This window comes from Elgaria multicarinata, chromosome 9 (genome assembly GCF_023053635.1).
Source record: "Elgaria multicarinata webbii isolate HBS135686 ecotype San Diego chromosome 9, rElgMul1.1.pri, whole genome shotgun sequence".
NCBI lineage: Eukaryota > Metazoa > Chordata > Lepidosauria > Squamata > Anguidae > Elgaria > Elgaria multicarinata.
This window is the reverse complement of record NC_086179.1, coordinates 28,235,396-28,245,511: the sequence shown is the minus strand read 5'-3', so window position 1 is coordinate 28,245,511 and position 10,116 is coordinate 28,235,396. Positions and strand designations below refer to the sequence as shown.

At 41.0% G+C, this 10,116-nt stretch overlaps 1 pseudogene; it reads right to left on the bottom strand.

Moving 5' to 3' along the window:
- Window positions 1–6,456: 6,456 nt before the first annotated feature.
- On the bottom strand, window positions 6,457–7,145 carry LOC134404011 (kinetochore protein Spc25-like; annotated as a pseudogene).
- Window positions 7,146–10,116: the final 2,971 nt, after the last annotated feature.

The window sequence follows — 10,116 nt, the reverse complement described above, 5'->3', positions numbered from 1 at the left end:
CACAGCCCTATTAAACATGCATAGGATTGCAGCCCAAGTAATTGACTTGTAAACCAGGAATCTTAGCTTTGCCCTGAACAGACTACTTCATCTTAAGCCACTTACATCCTTTTTTAGCTTCCTGCCTGTCCTCATCTGTAATAGAGGAATAATAACTATATAATATCCTACCTTACAGGGTTGTTATAAGGATTGCTGAGGTAGTATGTTAAATGCATTGACTACTCTAAAGCCCTATTATTATTAGTGCTATTTTAAAATTATCTGCCCACTTAGGAACCCAGCTGGGTTTCTGTCAGAAATCCAGAACCTAGATCTCTAAAAGAGTTATTCAAGATACTTAACCCAATCTGTAAAATAGATTCAGCACCTTGGCTAGCTGCTTTAGAGTTTTGGCTGGTTTTGACTGACACCCAGAATGGACTCAAAACCCCACCGAAATCATAGCCACCAGCCTCCACTGAGTGCATGTAAGAATATCATTGGTTTGAAGGTTATGCAAATATTGTCTATTATATATAACCAGGTCCTTGTACAATAAAATGTTGGTTTTCTTTTTATTCCACATATAACAAAGACTCCCTGGTTTATATAAGGAAATTTCACCTGGACGGATTCATATACAATCATCCAAGGGATACACAAAGTTTTTCAGGAGCATATTTTCATTTTTTGGTTAATTGTTTTGGGTGATTACAGAGTTGCAGTTATTTGTGAGGAACAATTGCCCCTTCCACACTGAGAGCTCTCAAACACGCCTGGCAAAAATGTTTCAGTATAAGGTGATGAACTGCTGGATTATTTTCCGCAGGCTTTTCTTTATTCACCCAACCTCACACCCCAAAGCGTCCTGCTTTTGTTGCACAGTTGTTGCCCAAATCAGCCAAGATTTTTCACAGCCTCCTGATGCTTCATAAAATTTCCACTGTAACAATTCACTGGTTGGATGCACTTCATGGTTGTCAGCTATTCTCCCAGGCCTAGCCATATAGGCTTCACGGTTGTCACTGGAGATAAGAACTCTGTACCTTCTCCTCCTCCAAACGCTCAGGGCCTACTGTTTGGATTGGCATCATGTTACCGCCATGAGCTAGCAATGTAAATCAGAGAACAGCTAACATAGGAGATAAGGACTAGGCTCATGATGATGGGTAATCCCCTCAGGAGGGTCTTCTCCTCAACAGTCATGGAGTTCTATAAGGGTAGTACCTGGAGAAGGTTCCACCCTTAAAGATGGTCTAGGTGGGTAGAGCCTGCAATGAGAAAAGTGACCAATTACGTATAGGAATCTGTTAGGAATTAAAAGACCCAAAGAGATGAAGGACGCAGCAAAGATAATGGTGTCTGTTTATTACAGGGGTGTTGAACCTCTTTCAGCCTGAACATTGAATGCAATTTTGGAGAAGTTCTGGGGAGGAACTGCATTCCAGTAGTTGGTGAGACTGAAGGCAAAAGAGGCCAGGGCCAAAGGCAATTAATCTGTAGTTGGGGGAAGGGGATGGAGCTAGGGAAAGATGTGTGGCTGTCTAGGGAACTATGAAGGAGAGGATTGGGACTCTAGATGGGCCAGATTTTGCCCATGGGCCTAAGTATTTTTTCAATGCAGAACCTGGAAGTTTGCCTTTAGAGTGCAGATTCTTAAAAGGATTTGTGAATTTCCTTCCTTTAGAAAGAGACCCCTGAGAAGGAATAACTCTGCAGAAGGGATTCTACTTTTAGGGACGGGGTGGGTGGGTGAGGTACTGCTAAAACTAAAACCAGCAAAAAGTCCCGTGACACCATAAAAACTAACAAATATATTGTGGCACAAGGTTTCATAGATGGGAATCCACTCCAGTCCATGAAAGCTTATGCCATAATAAATAGGCTAGTCTTAAAGGTGTCACAGGACTCTTTGCTGGTTTTATTTTTAGCAGTACTTCATGTCCAAAAATAGGACTCTTTGCTGGTTTTGCTGCAATGTATCAACACAGCTGCACCTCTGGAAATTCCACAACCAAGTATTTTAATAGTTAAGAATGGGACTGTGCGTGGTCCCCCATCTGAATTGGCTCCGATCCGTCTCAGCCCGAATCAGCCTGATCTGACTGGCTCTGGTTCTGGTTCTGGTTCCAGCTCCAAATAGCTTTAGATCTGGATCGAGGAAAGCCAGGCACAAGGCTGAGGGATATTGTGGGTGCCCTACCCCTACCCCTACCCCTACCCCGTTCAACCACCAAACCCAGCTTGGTTAGCTGCTGCCCCTGTCTTGCCGTGCCTGGCAGCTGCCCACACTTCCATGAGTGCCACCATTTTTACCAAAGTTGGGGGCTCTGTCTTGTCATGGATCTAATGTTGTGCAAAACGGCAGCTGTAAAGGGCTATTTGCTGCCCTGCTTCAGCTCAGGAGTTGGATCCGAAGCTGAAGTGATGCACAACCCTACTTAAGAACAGTTTGTGTAGTCCAATAAAAAACCAAAGGCATAAAGACAGTTTTGGTTTTAAATGTTAGATACCTAAATTTGCATACTGATTTTCTCTCAGCGTATGTTTTAATTTTCTGAGATATCAGAAGATGTCCAATATCAAGAATACTTAATGAACTTGTAGGGATTCAATGGTCCATCAGCTTTTCCTTTCTCCAGGATGTGCTGGATGCTTTTGACCAAAACCTCTGAAGTTGATTACCTACATACAATTTCATCCTCTCTTGGCAAGCTAAACTCTAAAAATCAGACTAGATGGGACAATATCTGAAATGTGGCTTTGATCACAATATTTTTGCATTCAGAGTTGCTTCATACATAGAAATTTCCCTTCAGGATGACAGTAAGACATGGAGTCCTTTATGTACTGGAGAAACAATCTTGGACAATTTCTTTTACACCATTTTATTTATTTATTTATTTATTTATTACATTTCTATACCGCCCAATAGCCGGAGCTCTCTGGGCGGTTCACAAAAACCATACATCATACCACCGATTTACAAGATCAGTTTTCTTTCTTGCTGTGTACAAAATAAAAACACTGATACCAAAGTAAAATATTTGTTAGAGGTAGGGCTGGGGGAGAAATGCATTCAGTTTGCATTTTAGTTATAATGTACGTAATTTCTCACTCTTGAACTGCCATGAGAACCAAATCTCAGTTAAATTCACACTTCTCTGAATTTTGTAATGGAATTCAATAAAAAAAATGTGTTCAAAATCCACATATTACAGAAAATAAGGTTAAAATGCATTATATTAGAGAACTTACTTGCTAAAGATGTGTATATTAGGTAAAAATGCATACAAATTTGCATGCATTAGGAGGAATGTGCAGAAAAATGCTCATGAATTTTCATGCAAACCTGTAAAAAAGGCAGATTTGTCTATCCCTAGTTGGAGGTGTTATGAACTTCAGAAAATCAGTGATTTTCTGGAACGCTTTGTAATGTTTAATAGCACTTATAGAAGAAAGAGATTTGAAAATAAAAACCCTCAATTTCCCCAAACCATCAAAAACGTGAGTGTGTTTCTAACTGTGATTTTGGATGGTGGTGATGGTGGGTTTTTTTTTTTTTTTTTTAATGAACATTAAAGTGTGTCAACTCTCTGATCACTTTCTGTCCATTTCAAAATCCTCCAACGACCCATTATCATAGCATAGCTGTTTTTATATCGTATTAGGTAAAATTTGAGCAATTGCAAAGGAGACCACAAAAGGTCCTTAAAAACCCACTTACACCCTTTCCGTGGGATTAAGTGGGTCTCAGCCTGACACTGAATGCTTTTGACAAGCCTCCTGTCCTCAGAGTTGTTTTTTTAAAAAAATCACTAATACTCTTCACTAATTTTCTATGTATTGTTCCTATGGATGACATAATAGTTAGGAAATGAAAGAGAGAGAGAGAGAGGGAGAGGGAGGGAGGGAGAGAGAGAGAGAGAGAGATAATAGGCCCATCATTAGTGTTTAAACAGCTATCTTTTTGACTGAAAGATTTCAGCATTGGCTGCTACATGAAGGTCAAGAACTGAATGGTATTCATTACTTCACAAGGGGCTGATCTTCTGTAGCCCATCTTCATAGAAGCAGGTCTCTGAAAGGGTGTTAAGTATGAAATTAGATCATTATCCTGGACCATTTGCAATGTTACTCTTCATAGAATCATAGAATCATAGAATAGCAGAGTTAGAAGGGGCCGACAAGGCCATCGAGTCCAACCCCCTGCTCAATGCAAGAATCCACCCTAAAGCATCCCTGACAGATGGTTGTCCAGCTGCCTCTTGAATGCCTCTAGTGTGGGAGAGCCCACAACCTCCCTAGGTAGCTGATTCCACCGTCGCACTGCTCTAACAGTCAGGAAGTTTTTCCTGATGTCCAGCCGGAATCTGGCTTCCTTTAACTTGAGCCCATTATTCCGTGTCCTGCACTCCGGGAGGATCGAGAAGAGATCCTGGCCCTCCTCTGTGTGACAACCTTTTAAGTATTTGAAGAGTGCTATCATGTCTCCCCTCAATCTTCTCTTCTCCAGGCTAAACATGCCCAGTTCTTTCAGTCTCTCTTCATAGGGCTTTGTTTCTAGACCTCTGATCATCCTGGTTGCCCTCTTCTGAACACGCTCCAGCTTGTCTGCATCCTTCTTGAATTGTGGAGCCCAGAACTGGACACAATACTCTAGATGAGGCCTAACCAGGGCCGAATAGAGAGGAACCAGTACCTCACGTGATTTGGAAGCTATACTTCTATTAATGCAGCCCAAAATAGCATTTGCCTTTCTTGCAGCCCTATCGCACTGTTGGCTCATATTCAGCTTGTGATCTACAACAATTCCAAGATCCTTCTCGTTTGTAGTATTGCTGAGCCAAGTGTCCCCCATCTTGTAACTGTGCATTTGGTTTCTATTCCCTAAATGTAGAACTTGGCATTTATCCCTATTAAATTTCATTCTGTTGTTTTCAGCCCAGCACTCCAGCCTATCAAGATCGCTTTGAAGTTTGTTTCCCTACTGCCATTTTGAAAATAGGCGTAACAAAGACACAACAGCTAATACACATAAGAGTTGTGTAACAGTGAGAAACCAGCTATTTGTGCCCACAGCTCGAAGAAAGAGGCAAGACACTGTTGTTGGTTAAACTAAGGGCCACGACTTTGTTAGGTTTAACATGAGAGATCTACACTGATTCTTCAACTGTTTAGGAACTTGTTGAGGTAGGCACATGCTGGGGATCTCCACTCCCCAGTTTAGAAAAGGAGGTGAGCCAAACCCTGGCCTGAGATGGAAGCAGTAAATGACTTGCTTCCAGCCAGTTTGGTCACACCCATTGGTGCTGAGAGAAGTCCTCTTCAATCGCTAGCCCCACAACCTGGCTAACAACCAGTTCCTCCCCACCCCTACTATGAAACCCTGTCTGATCTCTGTTAGGCCCCTGACATTTTCTGCCTCTGGAAATGTAGGTGATGGTTGTGGGAACTGTGTACCACCATGAGTAAAGCTCATGTGAATGTCTTTTTCTCCAAGCTGTACTTTCATTTGGAAACCATGATTGGCAGCAAGATTTTAATGAGCGTAGACCCAGCAACAAACACTGAAGTGAATTCCAGACACAATGGCCCTTTCTACACCTAAGGGTTATCCCAGGAAAATGGAAGGATCATCCCTGCCTGCTCCCAGGATCCCCTGTGTGTCATTTGCACGCACAGGGATGAACCCGGGATGATCCCAGGATAAATGGCTGGTGCGGACATGCCCAAAGATTACTAGTTTGCAAAGGTTGCTTTCTCCTCAGTGCCAATGTATATACTTATAAAGAAAGAACCACACAGGAAGCAGCCTCAATCAAATACTTTTTCTACTCCTGGGCAGTACAGCTACACAGAATGCCACTACTGCTACCACAACTAATAATAATAATAATAATAATAATAATAATAATAATAATAATAATAATAATAATACAATATGTTGCAATTGACCAGACATACCAGTCATAAACAAAAAAGAAAAACACACCTGCCTCATTGATATAGCAATACCTGATAGCAAAAATGTTGTAGAAAAGGAAGAGGAAAAGAGAAGATATATATACACCACTGGCTATGGAAGTTAAAGAACTATGACAACAGGGGAAAGTTACAATTATTCCATTAGTCACATCAGTCACCAGCATCACATCTTTTTTTTTTTTTTATGGAAAACCTTCAGAAACTGGGCCTACCAAAGTACATCCACCACACCAACATCCAGAAAGCAGTCATACTTAAAACATGCCCAATAGTCAGGAAATTTCTGAAACAGTAAAAGACAGCATGACTTGAAAAAGCCAATCATGTTCATCTAGAAAAACCACCAAGAGTGAGAAAAGAGAGATCATCATCATCATCATCATCATCATCATCATCATCATCATAGAATCACAGAATAGCAGAGTTGGAAGGGGCCTACAAGGCCATCGAGTCCAACCCCCTGCTCAGAGCAGGAATACCCATCATTTAAAAGTCAAAGCAATGAAGGCTTTCCTAACGTTAGCAATAAATGCAGAAAAATTGTTGGTTTCTCTCACTTTTAGCTGAAGTTCTTCTATGCAGTCCAAGGGAGGCAAACAAGAGATCACTTCCTAAGCTCCCTCTTCTTTTATGGAAAGGGTAAGCATGTAGGGCTTGTCAAAATCTTTCTCGTCAATATTGTGGAATATAAATTGCAAATGATTCGCAGACGTGTTGCGTATTTCTAACCCAAGTCACTCTTTAAAGAGTTTTTCAGCCTTACAAAGTCTTTCCTCCCTGTGGTTTTCCTCTTCTGTGGTTTTGTTTATAGTTTTACTTTTTCTGATTAATTCTTCCTTGAGCTCTTGGATGCTGACCATCAAGTCTGTGTCTTGTTTTTCCCTGTCATTAATATTAGCAAGAACTTTGGATAATTTCTCCTGTTTTTCTTCTATGGATTTATTCTTTTGGCAGACCTCATATATTCGTGAAATTTGTTGATTATTTCATCTCCTTCTTTCAGTCTCTTGGACCATTTATCGGAAAGCTTGCATAGGGACTCATCCCATAAATTTCTTAGTCCCAAAGTCTGGTCAATAGACTCACTGCAACAAGTGGTTTGGAACTTAGTCCAAAATTCCTTGATCTCTTTTTCAAGTATTGCCAGTTCATCATCATCTTTTGCCTGGGCCATTATTCCTATCTGTTGTCCGATTCTTCTTCTTCTTCTTCTTCTTCTTCTTCTTCTTCTTCTTCTTCTTCTTCTTCTTCTTCTTCTTCTTCTTCTTCTTCTTCTTCAGCTTTCCCAAGCATCTTTGCATCTTACCCAGGTCAAACTGCTAAATGAAATAAGGCTTTCTTTGTTGGATCATATACCTGTGGAATGCACAGATAAAGAAGGGAGATATGAAACAATTATGAGAGAAAGGAGTGGCATTTCTGAAGGCATTTCAGGTGATAACATAAAAAGAACAACTGAAACTATAAGCAAGGGTAAGAGGAACTTACAATGCTTAAGGACACCTATGGTCACATCTAAGGCTTTCTCTTACTGCATGGAAATGATGCAATTAATAACTTTGGAAGACCCCTACAGAATAAGCCTAAGAGCCTGTCACACAAGGAGGGATCCTGTGGCCCTCCAGTAGGGAGGTATGAGACATTTGTTGCAGTTAGTTTTTGATCAGGATTTACCCAGTTCACACTTTCCAGCCCAAACATGGACTTGGACACAATCTGTCCTCAAAGTCCTTACATTTCTAAGCTTGCAATGTGATTTGCAGAACCAAAACATTGTGTACTTCTGGAAAATGCACACAAATAGGCTTTGATCAATCTGAGAAGAATTCATGCAATTAATGTGTAGGTTTAGAAAAATATGCTCAAAAATAGGGATGGGTTTTCATGCAAAAAGGGGGAAACTTTCAATCTGACATGGATTCAAGTCAGAATGAGCTTTGAGATGGAATTTGAAGAACTTTCACAAGGTTAAATTTTGCTGATATGCACATCCCTACCTCCAGGTGTTGTTAGCCTGCAGTTACCATTATCCCTACCATTGGTCATGCTGGCAGAAGCTGATGATAGTTGGAGTCCAACAATATCCGGAGGACCACAGGATTTGCCACCCCTGGTGGATCAAGGCCTAACCTACACCAAGCAGGATATTGCACTATGAAGGCGATATGAAAGCAGTATATAAGAGGCAGGAGCCACACTACTGCTTTATAGTGGTATTGAAGTGCACTGACAACTGTTGGGGCCCAGTGACTCATGCCATATACTGCTTTCATAGTGCTATATCCTGCTTGGTGTGGCTCCTGCCTTTTGTATACCACTTTCATTCCACTTTCATAGTGCAATATCCTGCTTGGTGTAGATTGGGCCTAAGTCTGACAACCTGTTTCCTACTATGGACAATAAGAAACAACATAGGGAGTTGCCTTCTAGGAGAAGATTGATCAAATTGTGGATACAGTGTGTACAATTTCACATCATGTGTGCAATAATAGTATTCGACAATTAATACATGAAGAGTGTACGTGAGCAACGTAGACTTGTACATCCTGGAATATCACTACTGAAAGATCAAAACGGCAGTGAGAGAAGATGCTATTTGTTGTTGCCCGGGAGAATGAGAGAAGGAGCTCTTGGTTTAGTCCTACTGGATGCCAGTGCCATCCTCAAAAGAAACTAGAATCCTTAAGATGTGCTCCAGGTGACAGAAGTGTATTCTCTCTCCAGTGGATGGGTGAATGTGAACTCTTCCTTTAGTGCCATGCAAAAAAGCACACTAGACTTTTATTTTTGTGGGGAAGCCCAGCACTCTTCTTCCTTACAGCCATTGTCTTTTTGGTTGTGCCGACATAAATTTAGGGCTATCCAAAACGTCCAAAGAAAAACTTCTGGACAAAACCATCCCAACGAAAGGAAACATTGGACTCGTTTACACCAAGCAGGATATTCCACTATGAAAGTGGTATATAAAAGGCAGGCGCCACACCAAGCAGGATATAGCAGTATGAAAGTGGTATATAGTATGTCTCAATGAGCCCCAACAGTTGTCAGTGCACTTCAGTACTGCTATAAAGCAGTGGTGTGGCTCCTGCCTTTTACATACCGCTTTCATAGTGGAATTTCCTGCTTGGTGTAGATGAGCCCATTCATATGAATTTGAAGAAAAGCCAGATTGAGGGCTTGCCTAAGTATTCTTGTTCAAAACAACCAAACAAGGGGTTTCCCCCCTGAATTTTGGAAATTTGGGATAGTGTAAGTTTTTGAATTGATTTTATTTCCCTCCCTTTTAATATGAACGGGACAATGTGTTCCTTCTCATAATTTATGACCATGAGATCATTTTAGTGCCTCGCTGTATTGCATTCATGTTAAATGTTGGTCCTTCGCATCCAAAGGCCATTTATCATCCTCATTGGCAGGCTTCCTGCTTCAACTTGCACCTGCTTTCCCGAAAGAAAGCAGTGCATTGGATATTCATTCAAATAATGGAATAGGTGATCAAGAGGGTAAGTGTACAATGGTGGGCTATTCATGTGAAAAGAATAACTTTTTTTCTGCCTTGTGTTTGACACACGCATTATTTCTTTTGAGAATTATGACAGCCACAAAACATGATCATTGTTCGTGTAATCAAACATTTCGGCAAGCGAGCTGCAAATCTTTGTATCCATAGATGGTGCTGTAAAAAGGAAGGCTGCAGTGACAGGCCAGCCTGCTCCCATTGGCTCCTCTTCTTTCCATGACCAGACTGGCTCCTTCCTCCTTGTTGTGAATGGGTTCATCTGATTCATTTGTCATCAGTGGACACCGAATATTGACCCATTTTCTATGAAAGGCAGGCAGTATTCTGCATGCATAGCTCTGTTCCTGGCTTCCACAGGAAAATCAAATATTTGGTAAAGCAAGGGAGAAATCCCATTTTCAGATTTATTTAACTTGGGGAAAAGGCGAGTTAAGGGGAGACGTGACAGAGACAAACAAAATTATGCATGGCGTGGAGAATGTGAATAGTTAGTCATTTTTTCTCCCTTTCTCATAATATTAGAACTTGGGGTCATCTCGTGAAGCTGATTGGTAGGAGATTTAGGACAGATGAAAGGAAGTACTTCTTGACACAGCACATAGTTAAACTCTGGAATTCACTACCAT